This window comes from Equus caballus, chromosome 13 (genome assembly GCF_041296265.1).
Source record: "Equus caballus isolate H_3958 breed thoroughbred chromosome 13, TB-T2T, whole genome shotgun sequence".
In the NCBI taxonomy this organism is placed as follows: Eukaryota; Metazoa; Chordata; class Mammalia; order Perissodactyla; family Equidae; genus Equus; species Equus caballus.
This window is the reverse complement of record NC_091696.1, coordinates 10168647-10188756: the sequence shown is the minus strand read 5'-3', so window position 1 is coordinate 10188756 and position 20110 is coordinate 10168647. Positions and strand designations below refer to the sequence as shown.

Here is a 20110-nt window from a genome sequence, read left to right as displayed (position 1 = left end):
AGCAGCTACCCGTCCCACACCCACAGCCACATGGCCTGCAGCATTGCGTGTGTTCCTGGAGCAGCTTGCACACTGCTTGTAGGAGCTACGCTAGGCACAATGGACCATGTGCTCAAATGTCAGGAATCTGTGCTCTGATCAGTGAGTGCTGCTTCTGCTCAGGAAGGTGCAGGAGAAGAGGCACAGAGCCATTGTTATTGCAGCTCTCCCACATTCTTTCAAGACCCTCCCCCTCCCCCTGAAAGGACTTCTGGAGCATTTAAAGGGCCAGTGCCCTTCCCCCGCTTTCCTTTTTTTTCTTTTTCACGTTTTGGGAGTAAGACATTAAAGACTAGGAGATTCAAAACAACCACATATATAGGGAAAATTAGAAGTGACTGTGCATGCCCAGGGAAAGGATTAGAAAAGAGCTGAGAAGACCTTCGTTTACACGTCATGCTGCTCTTTGGCACACAGACAGGCTACAATAGTGAAATACAAAAATAAACAAAAGCAATAACAGGAAACAGCAAACGCTGGGGAAGGACGAGAATCTGATTTCCAGAATTACCACACTATTAGATTCAAAGGTTCAGTGTTCAACAAAAAATCACAAAGCATGCAAAGAAACAGGAAGATATTGTTCATTCAAGGAAAAAACATAAATCAACAGAAATTGTCCTGGAAGAAAACTTAATGGTAGATATACTAGACAAAGACATTAGAACAACTGACTTAAAGATGCTCAAAGAACTACAGGAAGAAGTGAGGAGAGCCCAGAAAATGGTTTGTGGACAAAATGGAAATATCAACAAAGAGACAGAAAACCTAAAGAGAAACCAAGAAAAAATTCTGGAGTTGAACAGTCCAATAACTGAAATTAAAAATTCACTAGAGGGATTCTAAGGCAGATTTGAGCAGGCAGAAGAAAGGATCTTCAAACTTGAAGATAGGACAATGGGAATTACTGAGTCTGAGAAAAAGGAAGAAAACAACATTGAAGAAAAGTGAGCAGAGCCTAAGGGACCTGTGGGACACCATCAAGCAGACCAACACACATATTGTGGAAGTCCCAGAAGAGGAAAGAGAGAATGGGAAGTGAGAATATTTGAAGAAATACTGGTGAAAACTTCCCAAATTTGATGAAAGACAGGAATATAAACATCCAAGAAGCTCAACAAACTCCAAACAAGATAAACTCAAAGAGACCCACACTGAGACACACCATAATCAAAATTTCAACAGCCAAATCCAAAGAGAGTATCTTGAAAGTAGGAAGAGAGAAGCCAGTTGTCACACATAAGATGTCCTCCATAAGATCATCAGCAGATTTCTCATCAGAAACATTGGAGGCTAGAAGACAGTGGGCTAATAGAGTCAAAGGGTTAAAAGGAAAAAACTGGGAGAAGGGGTGGAGCAAAATGGCAGGATGAGCTGACCTAGGATTCTCTCCCCTCCAAAATACAATAAAGGATTGGAAAAACTTAATTTCAGAGAATAATTCTAATGCCAACACGTTAGAGACCTACCATACCAAGAAGGTGGAGATCATAAACCTTGCTGAGGGCCTCGGAGGCGCTGGAAGGGGTAGGAGAGAATGTCGCTCCCTCCCCTAGAGTCTGCGATCGCTGCCGCGCAGTCCGGGAAGGAGCAGGGGAGGGGCCGCACAACCGGGGGATCATCCAGGACTCCTGCTGCTGGTTCAGTGGAAACCCGCTGACAGGGGAAAGCTTCCATGCGCGGGACCCCATAAATCGAGGGCATTGGGAGACCAGAGAACAGAACTGATCTGAATCCAGACCAGCAGGTGAGAATAGCAGTCCCTCCCTCCCAGCAAAGCCTCTGGGCGCCGCCATCTTGCCCAAAGGCAGAGAGCTCAGAACACGCGGCTCTCGACCCCCCATCTAGTGGCGACAGGCTGTAACTGCAACCGAATTCTACCACCATGCGAAAAAACCGCTCCTCTACCATCCAGCAATTTATAAAAGCCCCAGACCAGAAGGAAAACAATAAAAACATAGAATTAAGTCCTGAGGACTTGGAATTAGGTAAACTAAGTGATAATGAGTTCACAGCAGCTATAACCAAAAAACTCAATGAGGTAGAGAGAAAGATAGAGAAACAAGCCAATGAGTTCTGGAGTTACTTCACAAAAGAGATTGAAATCATAAAGAAGAATCAAACAGAATTACTAGACATGAAAAGCACAATGGACCAGATAAAACAGAATACGGATTCCCTGAATGCCCGTGTAGACACCATAGAAGAGCAAATTAACATAACTGAAGATGGACAGGCTGCATGGCTCCAGACAGAAGAAAACGGAGAACTGAGAATTTAAAAAAAAAAAAAAAAAGAGGAAAATCTCAGAGAGATAGTGGAATCAATGAGGAGTAAGAACTTAAGGATCATAGGAATTCCCAAGAATGTGGAAAAGGGAAATGGAGCAGAAGGTGTGCTTAACGAAATTATTGAAGAGAACTTCCCAAATCTAGGGATTGATGAAGAAATGTGTGTAGAGGAAGCTTTAAGATCTCCTAGATTTGTCAATGTAAAAAGACCTACTGCAAGGCACATAGTAGTACAATTGGCAAGAAGGAAAGATAAAGAAAGAATACTCAGGGAAATAAGAAAAAAGAAGAGAATAACCTATAAAGGAGCCTCTATCAGACTTTCAGCAGATTTCTCTACAGAAACCTTACAAGCTAGGAGAGAATGGAATGACATATTCAAAGCTTTAAAAGATAAAAATCTTCAGCCAAGAATACTCTATCCAGCAAGAATTTCCTTCAGATATGAGGGAAAAATTAAATCTTTTCCAGGCAAACAAAAGTTAAGGGAATTTGTAACTAAAAGCCCTCCCCTATAAGAAATCCTCAAGAAGGCTCTGATGCCTGAAAAAAGAAAAAAGGGAGAAAGGGGTCACAATCCACAGACTAGGGAGACCGATGGATAGAACCAGAACAGGATAGCAAATATTCAACCATAGCATTAGGGTAAAGGTAAGGAAACTACCAAAGCAAGGACGATCTTATCACTCTAACTACAAATTCATAACACGAGTTGGAATAAGAAATGAAAATAATTATTTAGGAGGGGAAGAGCAAAGGGTCTAAATCAGTATTGGCCAAGTAAGTAAGAGACCACCAGAGAATAGACTATATTATACATGAGATTCTAAATACAAACTTCAGGGTAGACACTAAAATAAAATACAGAACAGAGTCACAAATCATAAATAAGGAAAAATTTAAGAAACCCAACATAAGAAATTGCAGTATTAAATGGGTAGGCTAAAGCACACAGGAAAACAAGATAATGAGCAACAGATTGACAGCTTTAAGTCCACATGTGTCAATACTCACTCTCAATGTAAACGGATTGAACTCTCCAATAAAAAGACACAGAGTGGCAAAATGGATTAAAGAACAAGATCCAACAATTTGTTGCCTCCAAGAAACACACCTCAGCCCCAAGGACAAACACAGGCTCAGGGTGAAGGGGTGGAGGACAATACTTCAAGCTAATAGCAAGAAAAAAAAGGCAGGTGTTGCAATTCTTATATCAGACAAAGTGGATTTCAAAATAAGACAGGTAAAGAGAGACACAGAGGGACAATATATAATGATCAAAGGGACACTTCATCAAGAAGAAATAACGCTTGTAAATATCTATGCACCCAACACAGGAGCACCAAGATTCAGAAAGCAACTATTAACAGACCTAAAGGAAGATGTTAAAAACAACACAATAATAGTAGGGGACCTCAACACCCCACTCACATCAATGGACAGATCATCCAGACAGAAAATCAACAAGGAAATAGTGGAGCTAAATGAAAAACTAAAACAATTGGACTTAATAGACATATATAGATCACTTCACCCTAAAAGAGCTGAATACACATTCTTCTCAAGTGCACATGGAATATTCTCAAGGATAGACCACATGGTGGGAAACAAGGCAAGCCTCTACAAATTTTTAAAAAATTGAAATAATAACAAGCATCTTCTCCAATCATAATGCTATAAGGCTAGAAATTAATTACAAGATAAAAGCTGAGAAAGGCACGAAGATGTGGAGACTAAACAACACACTACTGAACAAGCAATGGATCATTGAAGAAATTAAAGAAGAAACCAAAAAATACCTGGAAACAAATGAAAATGATAGCATGCTATACCAACTCATATGGCATACAGCAAAAGCTGTATTAAGAGGAAAATTCATCACAATACAGGCACATCTTAACAAACAAGAAAAATCCCAAATAAGCAATCTTAAACTACACCTAACTGAACTAGAGAAAAAAGAACAAATAAAGCCCAAAGTCAGCAGAAGGAGAGAAATAATAAAAATCAGAGCAGAAATAAATATTATTGAAAAAGGAAGGAGAAAGGATCAATGAAACAAAGAGCTGGTTTTTTGAGAAGATAAATAAAATTGACAAACCCCTAGCCAGACTTACAAAGAAAAAAGGGAGAAAGCTCAAATAAACAAAATGAGAAATGAAAGAACAGAAATAACAACAGACTCTGCAGAAATACAACGGATTATGAGAGAATACTACGAAAAACTATATGCCAACAGAATGGATAACCTAGAGGAAATGGATAAATTCTTGGATTCCTACAATCTCCCAAAGCTCACTCAAGAAGAGGCAGACAATTTGAACAGACCAATCACAAGGAAAGAGATTGAAACAGCAATCAAAAACATCCCAAAGAATAAAACCCCAGGACCGGATGGCTTTCCTGGGGAATTCCACCAAACTTTCAGAGAGGATTTAATACCTATCCTTTTCAAGCTATTCCAAAAAATTAGGGAAGATGGAACACTTCCTAACACATTCTATGAGGCCAACATCACGCTGATACCAAAACCTGACAAGGACGCCACGAAAAAAGAGAACTACAGGCCAATATCACTGATGAACATAGATGCAAAAATTCTAAACAAAATTTTGGCAACCAGAATTTAGCAATTCATCAAAAGGATCATACATCATGGTCAGGTGGGATTCATACCAGGGACTCAGGGATGGTTCAACATCCACAAATCAATCAATGTGATACACCACATCAACAAACTAAGGAATAAAAACCACATGATCATCTCAATAGATGCAGAGAAGGCATTTGACAAGATCCAACAGCCATTTATGATAAAAACTCTGGACAAATGGGCATAGAAGGAAACTACCTCAACATAATAAAGGCCATATATGACAAACCCACAGACAACATCATACTCAATGGGCAAAAACTGAACGCCATCCCCCTGAAAACAGGAATGAGACAAGGATGCCCTCTATCACCACTCTTATTCAACATAGTACTGGAGGTCCTGGCCAGGGCAATCAGGCAAGAAAAAGGAATAAAAGGAATCCAAATAGGGAGGGAAGAAGTGAAACTCTCGCTGTTTGCAGACGACATGATCTTATATATAGAAAACCCCAAAGAATCCATTGGAAAACTCTTAGAAGTAATCAACAACTACAGCAAAGTTGCAGGGTACAAAATCGATTTGCATAAATCAGTAGCATTTCTATACTCCAATAACGAAGTAACAGAAAAAGAACTTAAGAACACAATACCATTCATAATCGCAACAAAAAGAATAAAATACCTTGGGGTAAATTTAACTAAGGAAGTGAAGGACCTATGTAATGAAAATTACAAGGCCTTTCTGAGAGAATTGGATGACGACATAAGGAGATGGAAAGACATTCCATGTACATGGATTGGAAGAGTAGACATAGTTAAAATGTCTGTTCTACCTAAAGCAATCTACAGATTCAATGCCATCCCAATCAGAGTCCCAATGACATTCTTTGCAGAATTAGAAAAAAGAATCCTAAAATTCATATGGGGCAACAAAAGACCCCGAATTTCTAAAGCAATCCTGAGAAAAAAGAACAAAACGGGAGGCATCACAATCCCTGACTTCAAAACATACTACAAAGCTACAGTAATCAAAACAGCATGGTACTGGTACAAAAACAGGTGCACAGATCAATGGAACAGAATTGAAAGCCCAGAAATAAAACCACACATCTATGGACAGCTTATCTTCGACAAAGGAGCTGAGGGCATACAATGGAGAAAAGAAAGTCTTTTCAACAAATGGTGCTGGGAAAACAGGAAAGGCACATGTAAAAGAATGAAAATTGACCAATCTTTCTCACCATTCACCAAAATAAACTCAAAATGGATCAAAGACCTAAAGGTGAGACCTGAAACCATAAGTCTTCTAGAAGAAAACGTAGGTAGTACACTCTTTGACATCAGTAGTAAAAGGATCTTTTCAGACACCATGCCTTCTCAGAGAAGGGAAACAATAGAAAGAATAAACAAATGGGACTTCATCAGACTAAAGAGCTTCTTCAAGGCAAAGGAAAACAGGATTGAAACAAAAAAACAACCCACTAACTGGGAAAAAATATTTGTAAGTCATATATCTGACAAAGGCTTAATATCCATAATATATAAAGAACTCTGACAACTCAACAACAAAAAATCAAACAACCCAACCAAAAAATGGGCTGGAGACATGAACAGACATTTCTCCAAAGAAGATATACGGATGGCCAATAGGCACATGAAAAGATGCTCATCATCGCTGATCATCAGGGAAATGCAAATCAAAACTACACTAAGATATCACCTTACACCTATTAGAATGACAAAACTATCTAAAACTAATAGTAACAAATGTTGGAGAGGTTGTGGAGAAAAAGGAACCCTCATACACTGCTGGTGGGAATGCAGACTGGTGCAGCCACTATGGAAAACAGTATGGAGGTTCCTCAAAAAATGAAAAATAGAACTACCATATGATCCAGCCATCCCACTACTGGGTATTTATCCAAAGAGCTTGAAGTCAGCAATCCCAAAAGTTGTATGTACCCCAATGTTCATTGCAGCATTATTTACAATAGCCAAGACATGGAAGCAACCTAAGTGCCCATCAACAGACGAATGGATAAAGAAGATGTGGTACATAAATACAATGGAACACTACTCAGCTGCAAAACAGAGCAAAATCATTCCATTTGCAATAACATGGATGGACCTTGAGGGAATTATGTTAAGTGAAACAAGCCAGCTAGAGAAGTATAATCTGTGTATGACTCCACTCATATGAGGAATTTAAAAATGTGGACTAAGAACAGTTTAGTGGCTACCAGGGGAAAGGTGGGGTGGGGGGTGGGCACAAAGGGTAAAGTGGTGCACCGACAACATGAATGACAAACAATAAAGTGCAACTGAAATTTCACAAGATTGTAACCTATCATTAACTCAATAAATAAATAAATAAAAGGAAAAAACTGTCAACCAAAAGTCCTACATCTAGCAAAACTGTTCTTTGAATGTAAGGGAGAAACTAAGACATTCCCAGATAAACAATAGCTGAGGAAGTTAGTGACCACTAGACCTGCCCTGCAAGAAATGCTCAAAGGATTTCTGCAAGGTGAAGTGAAAGGACAATAGAGAGTAACTTGAAGCATATGGAATAATAAAGATCTCAGTAAATGTGAATACACGGGCAATTATAAAAGCTAGCATTATTGTAACAATGGTTTGTAACTACTTTTTGGTTTCTACATGATTTAAGAGGCTGATACACCCGTAATTGGGGTTTTTTCTTTAAATGTAAAAACTAGTATTACTGTAAGTGTGGTTTGAAACTCCAGATCTTTTCTACACAATTTAAGAGACATGCATTTAAAAGAAATTTTAGTTTATGTTTTGGGGCACACAGTGTATAAAGATGTAATTTTGTGATATCAACAACGGAAAAGAGGTGGGGAGGGACCTGTAAAAGAGCTGTGTTTTTGAATGTGATCGAAGTTAGGCTGGTATAAATTCAAATGAGAGTGTTATCACTTTAGGATGTTAAATGTAATCCCCATGGTAAATAAATAGAAAAAAAATAGCTGTAAAATATACACGAAAGGAAATTAAGAAGGAATTTAAACATTTTGCTACAAAAGATCTTTTTTCACACCAATCATTGGTGTTTAAGTTTCATTACACCACATTCTCACAACTCCTAGGTGGTCTGGGCAAGTCATATTACCACACTGAGCAGATGAGGAATAAAGAAATATGCCAACTAAACACAAAAAAATTCAGCAATGCAGGAAATGAGGGTCAAGTAAGCTATACAGCACATAGAACACAAAAAGCACAGTGACAGAAGAAAATCATTCCTTATCATTAAGGACTTTAAGTGTTAATTGGTAAAACTCTCTAAGCAAGAGACAGAGATAAGCAGAATGCATAAAACACATGATCCAGGTATATACCGTCTACAGGAGACTCACTTGAGATACAAAGACACAAACAGGCTGAAAGTGAAAGGATGGAAAAGGAGTCCATGCAAACAGTAACCAAAAGAAAGGAGGAGTGTCTATACTAATCCTAGACAAAATAGAATTTAAATCAAAAAAGATTACAAGAGACAAAGAACGACATTACATATATTAATAAAAGTTTCAACACAGAAATCGAAATATGATGTACACCTGAAATTTATATAATGTCATAAACAAATGTTAGCTCAATAAAAAATAAAATAAAAGGTTCAATACAGCAAGGAGATATAGCAATTATTAACATTTATGCACCTAATGACCAGAAAACTATAGGAAGCAAAAACTGACAGAATTGAAGAGACAAATACACAGTTCTACAGCAATAGTTGGAGACTTCAATACCCTACTCACGATAATGGATAGAACCAGACAGAAGATAAATAAGGAAACGGAAGACTTCAACAACACAGTACACTGACTAGACCTGATACACGCGTCCAGAACACTCTCCCCAATAACAGCATACACGTTCTCCTCAAGTGCACAGGGGACATTTCCAGGATAGGCCATTTCTTAGGCCACAAATTAAGTCTCAGTAAAATTTAAAAGACAGATATCATACAGAGTATCTTCTCTAACCATGACAGGATGGAGTTACAAATTAATGACAGAAGGAAAACCAGGAAAATTCAAAAAATTGTGGAAATTAAGCAATACACTTTTAAGCAACCAATGCATCAAAGAACAAATCACCAGGGAAATCAGAAAATACTGATAAACAAATGAAAACAAAAACACAACATACCAAAACTTATGGAATGCATCAAATGTGGTGCTAAAGAACAAATTCATAGCTATGAACTCATTAAAAATAAGAAATATCTTAAATCAACAACCTAACTTTACGACTTAAGGAACTAGAAAAAAAAAATAAGAACAAGGTAAATCCAAAGCTAGCCGAAGGAAGGAAATAATAAAGATTAGAGCAGAGTAAATGAAATAGAAAATAGAAAAAACAATACAGAAAATCAACAAAACCAATAATTGATTCTTTGGAAAGACCAACAAAATTGACAAGCCTTTAGCTAAATGGACTGAAAACAAATGGAGAGAATGGGCAGCTCCAGTGGCCTGGTGGTTATGTTTGGTGCACTCCACTTCAGCAGCCCAGGTTCACTTCCCAGGTGCGACCCCACACCACTGGTCTGTCAGCGGTCATGCGGTGGCGCAGCTCACATACAAAAAGAGGAAGATTGGTAATAGATGCTAATTCAGGGCAAATCTTCATCAGAAAAAAAAAAAGAGAGAGAGAAGACTCAAGTTACTAAAATCAGAAAGTGGGAACAAGAGTACTGATTTTACAGAAATAAAAAGGATTTATGAGAATACTATGAATAAATGTATATCAGCTAATTGGATAACCTAGATGAAATGGACAAATTTTCAGATACTAGAACTTAACCGGGTAAAATTTTGAATACAAAGTCTGAATAGACCTATAACTAATAAAGACATTGAATGAGTAATCAAAAATCTCCCAACAAAGAAAACTCATACCTGATGCTTTCACGTTTAAATAAACACTAATATCAATCCTTCGTAAACTCTTCCAAAGAATTGAATAGGAGAGAACACTTACTAACTCATTCTGTGAGGCCAGTATTACCCTGATACCAAAGACAATACAGGAGAAGAAAACTACAGACCAATATCCCTCAGGAACACTGATGCAAAAATCCTCAAAAAGTACTAACAAACAGAATTCAGCAGCGTATTAAAAGGAAAATACACCATGGCCAAGTGGGATTTATCCCTGGAATGCAGGAACGGTTCAACATATGAAAATTGACCAATGTAATACACCATAGCAACAGAATGAAGGGGAAAAGAATACCTGATCACCTCAATTGATGAAATCGAGAAAAAGCACTGGACAAAATTCAACACCCTTCCAGGATAAAAACAATCAACAAGTAGGAATGGAAGGAAAATACCCCAACATAATAAAAACCATACGGAAAAACCACAGCAAACATCATACTCAGTGGTGAAAGACTGAAAGTGTTTCCTCTAAGATCAGGAACAAGACAAGGATGCCTTTCACCACTTCTAGTCAACAGAGTACTGGAAGTTCTAGCCAGAGAAATTAGGCAAGAAAAAGAAGTCAAAGACATCCAAATTGGAAATAAAGAATTAAAATTATCTCTGTTTGTAATAATATATAATAATAGATAATATAGCATAATTAATATATATTATATATTATACATATTATATATGATGTTACATGTAGAAAACTCTAAAGATTCCACAAAAAGCTGTTAAAAGTACTATATGAATTCAGCAAAGTAGCAGGATACAAAGTCAACACAAAAAATATCAGTTGCATTTCTATACACTAATAATGAACCAACTGAAAAGGAAATTATAAAAACAATTTCTTAACAATAGCATTGAAAAGAATAAGATATTTAGGAATTAACTTAACCAAAGTGCTGAAAGACTTGTACAAGAATAACGACAAAACATTACTGAAAGAAATTTTAAAACACATAATAAATGGAAACATATCCCATGTTCAGAGATTGGAAGACCTAAAATTGTTCAAATATCAATACTACCCAAGGCGGTCTACACATTCACTGCAGTCCCTATCAAAATGCAATGACATTTTTTGCGGAAATAGAAAAACCCATGGGGCTGGCCCCGTGGCTGAGTGGTTGAGTTTGCGTGCTCTACAGCAGGCGGCCCAGTGTTTCGTTGGTTTGAATCCTGGGCGCGGACATGGCACTGCTCGTCAGGCCATGCTAAGGCAGCGTCCCACATGCCACAACTAGAAGGACCCACAACGAAGAATATACAACTATGTACTGGGCGGCTTTGGGGAGAAAAACGAAAAAAATAAAATCTTTTAAAAAAAAGAAGAAAAACCCATGCTAAAATTCATATGGAATGTGAAGGGATTCTGAATAGCCAAATGAATCCTGAAAAACAAGATCAAAACTGGAGGACTCACACTCCCTCATTTCAAAACTTACTACAAAGCCACAGTCATCAAAACAGTGTGGTCCTGGCATAAACAGATACATAGAGCGATGGAACAGAGAGCCCAGAAATAAACCCTCATATATATGGTCAAACGATTTTTGACAAGACTGGCAAGATCATTCGCTGGGGAAAGAATAGTCTTTTCAACAAGTAGTACTGAGAAAACTGGATATCTACATGCAAAGAATGAAGTTGAACCCTTGCCTAAGACCATATACAAAAATTAACTCAAACTGGATCAAGGACCTAAATCTAAGACCTCAAACAGGTTATGCTGAGGTAACAAACAATCCTAAAGGCTCAGTAGCTTACAACAGTATAGGTTTATTTCTCGTTCATGCCAGTTACCCATCTCAGCGTCCGTGCTCTCCTCTATGTCATCTTCACTGGGTGACCCAGGCTGATGAAGCACCTCCTATCTGGGACATTGCCAGTCTCATGGCAGTCAGAAATGACAGATGGTAAACCATGAACTGGCTCTTAATGCTTCTTTCCAGAGATGACATGTGTCCCTTCCAAACACCTTTTGTTGGCTAGAGCAAGTCACATGGTTGACCTTGAGTTGGACAGGACAGGGATGTAAAATTCTTCATTGGGGAGAGGCACCACGTGCCTGACACCAAGCTGGACATCAGTGGGGCAGGGAGGTATAATTTGCTGCAGGGAGGGAAAGCAAATGTGTATGTTGAGCAATAACACAACCTACCACAGCTGGGATCCCAGCAGTGGTTATGAGTTATGCTCATCAAGATCCAATTCAGTGACAGCGGCAGACAGGATGGAGCACCTGTCAGGTCTTTGTGTGCTTGTCAGAGCTGTGCTAGTGGGGAGGATCCCCGTGATGGTGGCATTAGGAGGATCAATTGGGGTGTTGGCGGGCTCAACCCCAGTAGTCAAGGATGCTGGAGGACTACCCATTGTTGGAGGGAAAACTCCTATACTGGAGACACTAGACACTGCAGTTAGGTTAGAAAAGGGAGGAGAGGTCCCCCAGAACTGAGATTTGGCAACATACTCATGGAGGTATTGGCAGTGATCACTATCAATGAGAAGGACGTGCCTTCAACACTGCGTCCTGCGTCAGTAGGTGGAGTGATGTGAGAAGCTGGGATGGTAACAACTGGGCTCATTTCTGGACACTTTGTGGAAGAGATAAGACAGTAACGGAAGGGATTTTGGTACTGGTGGGAGATGGTAGAACATGATCTTTCACATCTTAAAATCAGGAAATAGGGTAATATGGAGGATAAGAAGCAATTCACAGAGGAATACATACAGCACTTCTCCATTCGTATGACTTTTTAAAGGCTAAACAGAATTTCGTTCAGATTCCATGTATGTCTCATAATGCCATAAAGAAAATCAAGGTACTTACCGATATAAAACTCAGGATAGCAGTTATGAAAGAAAGCAATGTATGCAATTGGTGAGGGGCATCTAGGCATTTCTAAAGTACGTGACGTTCAATTTCCTAAGCTGGGTAGTGGGTACATGGATGTTCTTTTATTGTTATCCTTTAATTGTGCGTGTGTGTTTTTCACACTTTTGTATGTATAATATGTTCCTCAAGAAAATAATTTAAGAGACTAGGCTGTAACATATCACATTCTAAGTGATCAAATACTCAAGCTATTTTTAATGAAATCAGAAACAGGACAGAGATGCTCACTATTGCCATTATTATTTCAACATTGTTTTGGGAATTTTAGCTAGAGTAATGAAGCAAAAAATAAAAAGAAGTTCTTGGCATACACAATAGAGAAAAGTTTAATGTCCCAATTTTTGCCAATGAAATTGTTGTATAATTAGAAAATTCACTGATGCTAGTGGGGAAAAGAGAACTACTATATTAATGAGACGCCTTGATAAGGTGGGCTGGATGTAATATAAAACAAATAATTTTCTCCATTCTAGAAATAACCAGCTAGAAAAAAGTTGGAAGAAGTGTTCCAATCACAATAGAAACTCAAGTGGAAAAATATCAATCTGTAAAGCCATGATCATCCATAGGTTTTTGAGGTCAGTTCTTTGTTACATCAGGAATAACACTTGATACAGGATTTCTCACAAACTTCTATTGCCCATTAAACCATACTGTGTATGTTTGTAACCAGCACTGTGATATATTCTGTACATATATTGCTAAAAATTAATTACTCTTTAAAAATATAGTGTTCCTGCACTCACGGTGGAGGGGAGGGCAGAAAGAAGAAGGATAACCCAGTAGTAAAATGGGCAGAGGTTATGAATAAGTAATTTACAGGAGGAATTTGAATTGTCAATAAACATAGGCGATGGCTCAGCTTCCTGGTAGCAGAGAAATGCCGACTAAGATAACAGTAACAAATCACTTTATACCATCAGTCTGGCAAACTGCAGAAGTGCCTAACAACGCCTATTGGTGAGAATTTGCAGGAAAAGTTACTGCCATATATGGCTGGCAGAGAAATACGAATTTTTCAGCTTTTGCTAGAATACATCTGGCAAATAGAATAAAAATAAAATAAAACAAAAATCACCCATACCCTTCACCACTCCTCTCTCAGCTCTGGGACTCTATTCTGTAGAAATAAAAGCAACAATGTACTTCTGTAAAAAAAAAAAAAAGGGGGGGGCTTCTGTACAAACCTGTTTATTATATCTTTCTTTGTAGTAATTAAAGAATCAAAAAATGAAGGCACATCAAAAAGAGAATGATTGAATAAATCGTGGAAGGATCACACAATAAAATATTATGCAGCTACTAAGAAGAATATGTCAGGGGCCAGCTCGGTGGCCTAGTGGTTAAGTTCGGCATGCTCTGCTTCGGTGGCCTGGGTTCAGTTCCCAGGCGAGGATCTAAACCATTCATTGGTGGCCGTGCTGTGGCAGAGACCCACATACAAAATAGAGGAAGATTGGCACAGATGTTAGCTCAAGGCAAATCTTCCTCAAACAAAACGAGGAAGGTCGACAACGGATGTTAGCTCAGGACACATCTTCCTCAGCAAAAAAAAGAAGAGGAATGTGTTAGATTTCAACGTACATTGGAAAAGTTTGGAGAGAAGTCAACAAAGATACATTATCAAGTCATGAACATCAACTACTGGAGTTGAGGAAAAAAGGTTGAATGAAGAGAGTAGAAGGGGAGGGACGTACATGGATTTGTTCCAGTATGGAGACCAACTCTGGAACATGAGCTGCATTTAAGGGCACCTCCTGAATACACGGAATCATCCTAAATGATCCGCTGTCATCTTCCAAAGCCCAGCAATCTTCTGCACTGACCAAACGGAGGAGTTACATGGGAATGTCACAGAAATCACCACTCTTACATCTTGTTAATCTTTTCTGGTTGCACCAACCTCTGTGATTCGACTCAGCCAGGCAGAATTGCTTTGGGTTTACTATTTTGGCGGGGGGAAGGGGCTTCCCTTTGTCTAATCCTAACAGAATAGTTCTTCCTCTGCAGATCAGAGAGCCAGTGTGGGGATTCCGCCAGGTGGGAGGATATTCATGTCAATTTTACACTTAGCTACTGGAAGGATGACCATAGAAGGTTTGTGGTCCCAGGGACCTAGCATGAGGCAAACCCAGGATGAAAGCTCCATTGGTCATATGACTCCTGAAAGCCCCATCTAAGGTTAGGTCGGGGAGTTGCTTTCGCCTATGACCAGTGTCAATACTCCCAGAAAGGTCTGAGTATTTACCTTTCCAGCACACAATTTCCTAAGTATTATCGACAGGCCCTTCAATGAAGGCTCAGAGGGAGATTTGCAGTCTCTATTTGTGATGTTATCGCACGATTCCTCCTGAACTGAACCCAGCACCAGCACCGCCAATCATTCTGAGAGGTTCTGGGTCTATGAATTACGTTCACCAGTGGCCATGACTGTCTAGGATGGTGGCCTCAAGGGTGTTTGTTGTTGTTGTTGTTGTTGTTGTTGTTATTTTGGTGAGGAACATTCACCCTGAGCTAACATCTGTGCCAGGCTTACTCTATTTTGTATGTGGGATGCCACCACAGCATGGCTTGATAAGCAATGTATCATGCGAACCTGGGGCCGCTCAAGCAGAGTGCATTAAATTAACCACTACACCACTGGGCCGGCTCCTCAAGGATTGTTTTTCCCAGTTATACAAATAAAGCAGATGTAGGATCTACCTTAGCTTCCCCATTGTTTGGGCCAAGGCACCCTGTGAGCAATTAGCCATTGTCAAAGGTCTCTGGGTCTGCCCACTCTGAAGTCTCTGCTACCCACATGGCAACTGTTCCCATTGCAGGACCCTCCCAACTCATCTCCCAGGGAGCTCATTTCTGGCTTCTCCTACCTTTTCATTGAGCACCTACCACACCAAAATCCGTCTGTTTCCAGATGACTAGCTAAACACACAGTGAAACCACTCCCAGCTGCTTGAGCTCGCTCAGAGAATCCACAAGTTCTGGCCAGTGGACCCACATCAATAGATTCAGCCTCATTTGAAGCTATGCTCTTCTCTTCTTGGTTTGGGACTTTCAGAATCTCCCACACATATTCTTCACAGCTACAGAGAAAATTAACAATCTTCGGTTCCTTTGGCTGTGTAAGTCTTCTCTGACAGACCTGACTTTGTACCCGACCCGCTTTGTCAAGGTGGGTCTGACTCTAAGTGTTGGTCTGAAACAATGAAGGGTGGCAGTAGGGCACCTGAGGGACAAGGCAGTCACCACATCTTCAAGCAAAGGGGAAATGGCCTTATGAGGGAAGGGAGGAGAGGCTGCTGTGTCTAGAAAGGAGGGCTCAGAGGGAACAGGGGAGGGGAAACACTTGAATCCTCTACATTCTCTCATTGCAGTTCTCAGAGTCCCATTCGTTCCCCATCGGCACCCTAACTTTCACATAAGAGAGCCGGCAAAACGACTAACTTCAGCTGACACTGTGCTTTGGTAAACATAGGGTAAACTCTATTTTTGAACTTTGGCTCTTCAGTAAGGAGGCTCAAAAGACAAACTAACAGGGTCTCTGAGTTTCAATCCATGCCTTGAGTCAAGATTTGAGTTTTTCCTTCTCCTGTAGGCTGCGTTGTTCTGTTGGAAGCAGTCACCCCAACCCCCATGTTCATTCATGTTCTTGGTGCCATTCCTTTATTATGACCACTTTGTCCCCAGAAATCTTGCCTTCAGTAGGAACTTTATTCCCAGGGACCACAGATGATCGTTGAAGTAGCTGTTTCTATTATTTCATGATACTAATTCTACCCCTTACTATTTACTAACTGGGTTTCTAATGTCTTCAGCCCACGTGAGCCAGACAACTAACCCAGATTCTTCCATTTCCTGAGGGACTGTTGTCTACAACTCACTCACTGGCCCAGTTTCTACACAAGACAGTGTTCTTGGTTGCAAAGAACAGAAGCAGGAAATACGTTTATTGGGATGTTAATAAGTAGCCCAGGGAATTTACGTGGCCAGGACTACAGTTAAATCATGCAATGGTTAAAGTCTAGTTGGTTGCTTCACCCACCACCAGCGCCACCACCAGTATCAGCCTTGGACACTGATGCCACAGCCAGCACCACTGCACCAAGACACAAGACGCCACTGCCACCTCTTACCACCATCGTCAGAATGAATTTCTAAATATTTCCCTGCTTTATGCAATACTCATTCCACATTCAGATATCTCACTGGTCAAGCTTAGGTCACAAGCCCACGTTCTAGCTGCCAGAGAAGCAGAAGGGGAACTCGATGCCTCCATCCAGTTTCTGTGATAGGAGGTGAAGCTGGCATTCTACCATCTTAAGATTTCCCCAAATGAGATTGGATGTTTGTATACTTGGCAGCGAAAAGCAACAGATTACCTGATAGGTCTGTTCTATAGAGAAAAATCATAACAACTAGTCTGTTAAGTAATGATCCTAGGAATTTTAGTAGAGGTGGTGATAGTACCAAATATTGTTTAAGTGTTGAGAAAGTATAAGCAATATTGATGATCGTTGTGGAAATTGTCCATGCACTAGAGATATTGGGAGTGGTGGCCATATCACTTGTGTATGGAATTCCTAGAATGAGGGTACTGGGGAAAATTTGGTGTTAACAAAAAAATCCCAGTAGCGGGCTGTTGGTTACTTATTGAACATCTATCCTCTGCCCTTTTTCCTTTCTAACACACTCCTTTTTTGTTCCCATAGTCAGTATGAGTCAGGGAAGAGTGACCCATCCCAGCACTATGGGTAGATCCTGTGTAGTCGAAGGCAATCAGAGCAATCCCATCCCCCACCAACGCCCAATGTGTGAATGACACCATTCTAATCAACAAGACAGTGAGGGAAAATCTGCTAGGGGATCCCGGGAAAGAGTCCCTAGCATCTAAGAAAGAGACACAGGAAAGATTCTCTCTCTTTTTGCTCCGGACCTTCCAATTCTGGTCCATTCCCTACTTTCAGCCTGAGTTAGGCAGAGAAGAGAATTGGTAAGAACCTGGGCTCTTGATGACATCTCTGAGCTACTGACTTTCTCATTCCTAGAGGCTGATCTGTCTCCGGACTTTTTATAAGATAATACAAATCCTTAATGTTTAACCACTTTGAGTCACAATTTCCATAACTTGCAGCCAAAACATCCTAAGTGATATATAGCTAAGGAGACAGTTGTAGGTGAGATAGGGTTCATTTGGCTACTTAACACCAATACCACTTGGCTTTTATGCTCTTGTTTCCCAAAGGCGCTCCCTCGCCGCCAGGCTTTCCCCACAAAACCTCATGCCCATCAGGCATCCACCCCCTCACCTTCAGGGCATTTCTCCCCTCAGGTCCCCTGCACAGTGCCGTGCATGTTTGTCTACCTTCCCAGGCTGGTATTCCTTCCCCCTATGGTTTTTTGTCCAAAACACCATCAGTCTACCCAGTGAAACGGAATACCCACCAAGAGGAGGCTGCAGATTCGCAACAAGGAAAACCACAGATGCCCTGGTGGTCTCTGACCCCACATCTGAACCCCTCCTGGGGACCCAGAATACCTGCAGGGGGTGGTGGCGTCACAGAGGGCTGAGGTCCTCTCGTGTGGGGATAGGGCAGCACCAACCCAGTGCCAAAGGGGTGAGGTCATGTTAATTGTTGGCAATGTGATGCCAGTAGGTCACTCACCCTCTTAAGCTTCAATTCCCTGTCCACGTTCACTTCCTTACACAATCTTCCTTGGGAGGGTCCTATGGGCTGCCTGTTGTGAAACGCCCTTGTACATAGCAGAGCCTCCTGCAAGTGGGGCCAGGGGCCTCTGGATATCATGAGACCTTCTGGAGCCCCCTGGAAGGGCCCTGGCCTCGCCCCATCCTGACAGCTCTCTGCACTTATCATAGAGTTGCTTTTGGATTCCTGCATGCTAATGGGTTCACCTGTGTCAACATTATCTTTTCTAGGCAATTGCAAGAGCTTTAGGAAAATGGGCCTGCTTGGGTGAGTAGCTCCAATTACACGTGCTGGGGGACACAAAGCCTTGCTGACTGTTTGGTCCTTCACCACCATCATCATGACCACCACCAACCCTCTCCTCAGATAACCTGGCCAGAGAGAGGCCAGGAGTCTGCCCGGGACCAGGGACAGAGAAAACCCTTTGAAAGGTTGACCCTTGCCCATAGCTTCCTAGTCTCTGTATATCACCCTAATGCTAATATATCTGTAATTAATGTACTTTCATAATGTCCCTAAAGCCACACACGTCACACCCCCGGCCCTGATCTTCTTCCTTCAGTGACTCCAGCCTGTGCTGCTGCACCCCCAAAATGCCTGGATGGGGGAAGGAGGCTTGACGGGGCATGGCGGGCTGAGGGGCCTCTAACGGCCTACGTTCCCTGACAGGTTGCCTCATAGCCCGCCATGCAGCACGCCACAGACCACCTCCTCCATGCCCCTGCCCACTTACCACTCCTCCCCACACACCTGCAGGCCGTTCAACTGAGTGCTGCCTCTTCACCTGGGGCCTGGGGCTCGCTGCCCCATGCCCCTTGCCCCCCCGGCCACCCTGCCCTCTGCATCCCCGGGCTCTTCCCTGTCCTTGGGGAGAGGACCGAAAGTCTGTTCTGCACTGTAACCAGTCCCTTCCCATAGAAACGACCGTGGCAAGGTTCCAGAAGGACCCCCGAGCCTGTGTCTCCCCCTCAGTCCTCAGCCATTTCTAACTAGGGAGGCTCTCCCCCAAGAAATGGGGAAGCTGCCGGACGCCCCAGATGCCTTCCCGCCCCAGTCAGGGCTGCAGCCTGGATAGTACTTCCGTGAGGTGTGGACAGGCCCAGCCCTCTAGGAAGAGCAACCTGCAGGGTGAGGGCAGCCAGAGCGCACCATCTAGGTGAAGAAAAAGCACCCCCTCCACCTGGAGAATCGGGGGGTAAATTCCAGCCCCACTCAGCCTTCGGCCAGGGCCTTGTTATAAGCCATCAACTGCACAACCACAAGCCATGCCCCTTCCTCTGCACCTGCAGGTCCAGGGTGACCCCTTTAGCACCCCAAAGACAGGAAGGTGTCACAGCCTGGGTGTCCAGCCCTTTGAAAGCCCCGTTCTCTGCAAAGGGAGGGAGATAAGGACAGAGGCCAGCCACCTGAAGCCCTGCCTGAGGCCAGCACACACAGGGACGGCAGGGCCAGGTCTCACTCACCTGTCGTCGGCGTTGTCACTGTAGCAGTCACCCCAAGCCAGAGAGCCAGTGGCAGGATCTGGAACACCAGCATCTACCAGAGAGTGCAGGCCTGGCTGCAGGGTCTTCCTCATCAGGAGGGATCAAGAAATGAGCACCTCCCAGGGAGGGATCA

At 41.6% G+C, this 20110-nt stretch overlaps 1 protein-coding gene across 3 annotated transcripts in view; it reads right to left on the bottom strand.

The window, feature by feature from the left end:
* Positions 1–20110, bottom strand: part of LOC111767632 (mucin-3A) — a 46555-nt gene extending 26445 nt beyond the window's left edge. For 2 of the 3 annotated variants that reach the window (XM_070230810.1, XM_070230809.1), the window contains exon 1: positions 19957–20108. The gene's annotated coding sequence lies outside the window, so the exon portion shown is untranslated. Of the gene's footprint in view, positions 1–19956 lie in introns of all 3 variants that reach the window. The other variant, XM_070230811.1, reaches the window with a different exon arrangement.